Raw genomic sequence first — 1,463 nt, forward strand, 5'->3', positions numbered from 1 at the left:
TGGAACAAAATTTCATTTAGTTACAAATCACTTTCATTTCTCTTGAAAATTATTTACTTTATCTGGCCACTTATTAGTGCATTATCACTTGAGGTCTTATGTTTTTCTGATATGTGCCTATTTACATTGTATATTAGATTCTTATCAGAGTTTTTTATACAAAGATTTTTCCCAGTTGAAGGCTTTTCTAACTTAGTTGCCTTTATTTTGTTTATATAATTTTTTTACTTCAAAGTTATCCGTTTTATTTTTGTGATTACTTCTAATATTTGCTTCATACTCTGTCTTCTAAGCATATGTACCAAGTCTTCTGTCTCTGTACTATTTCTCTTTGTGTTCTCATCAGTTCTGATGGATTCAATTGTTATTTATATGCAGGTGATTTTCAGATACATTTATCAAGTTGTATCTTTCACCTGATCTCTAATGCAGCTCAAATTATTTATTTAGCATGTTATCTTGGATATCCTGTAGACATCTTAAATTTAATATGTCCCCAGACTGAAACTCCAGATTTTCTCCCTCCCTTCATTTTTCCTAACTTCCTGATTACTAGTGAAGGCACCACCATTTTCTTACTCATTCAGGCTCAGAATTTAGCTTGTCATCTTTCATTTCACAATTTTTTCTTATCCCCACATATCCAATATGTTGCCAAGTTCTGCCAGTACTGCTTTTATTCCATCTCTTATATTTGACCCCTTCCTTCCTCTGAGAGAACCATCAGTATAGTGCAGTCCCTCACTATCTCATTTTTTGACTTATTATAATAACCTACTACTTGGTTTCCAAGTCTTAAGATTTTCCCACTCCAGTACATCCTATACTCAGTTGTTAAATTGTTTTTCCTTAGGCACAAGTCTGAACAAGTCACTTTTCCTACTCCAATGGCTCTGAATCATCTCTACGATCCAATGTATAATCCCTCTAGGTTTTAAAACTCGTTGTAATTTTATCTCTTTCTACACTTCTAATCATACTTTTCTAATTTCTCTATAATCTTCAATACAGTGACATTGGTCTTCTTGCTATTCTTCCCACACATCACTGTCTTCTGCTTTTACCACCAATTGACTCTCATGTATAGAAAGCTCTCTTTCCTAACCTCTACCTCTTAGCTCATCTGGCTTCCTTCAGGTCTCAGCTAAAAATCTTATCTTCCTAATGAAGTCTTTTCCAGCCCTGTGGAAGACTAGTGCTGCCCTTTTAGGTTACTTCAGATTTATTGGGCTGCTATATATCTTGTTTGTACATAATACTTAACATGTTGTCTTTTTAAATGTGAGCTCCTTGAGGAAAGGGGTAGTTTTTGTCTTTCTTTGTATTTCAAGTATTTAGCAGAGTGACTAGCACATAACAAGCAGTTAATAAGTGTTTATTGCATGCTTGATATATTTATCAAAATAGGAACTTTATTTCTGCCTTAGACCTTCTTGGGACATTTGTCTAGTAGTGCTGTCTCT

Source organism: Sminthopsis crassicaudata, chromosome 1, assembly GCF_048593235.1.
Source record: "Sminthopsis crassicaudata isolate SCR6 chromosome 1, ASM4859323v1, whole genome shotgun sequence".
Classification (NCBI taxonomy): domain Eukaryota; kingdom Metazoa; phylum Chordata; class Mammalia; order Dasyuromorphia; family Dasyuridae; genus Sminthopsis; species Sminthopsis crassicaudata.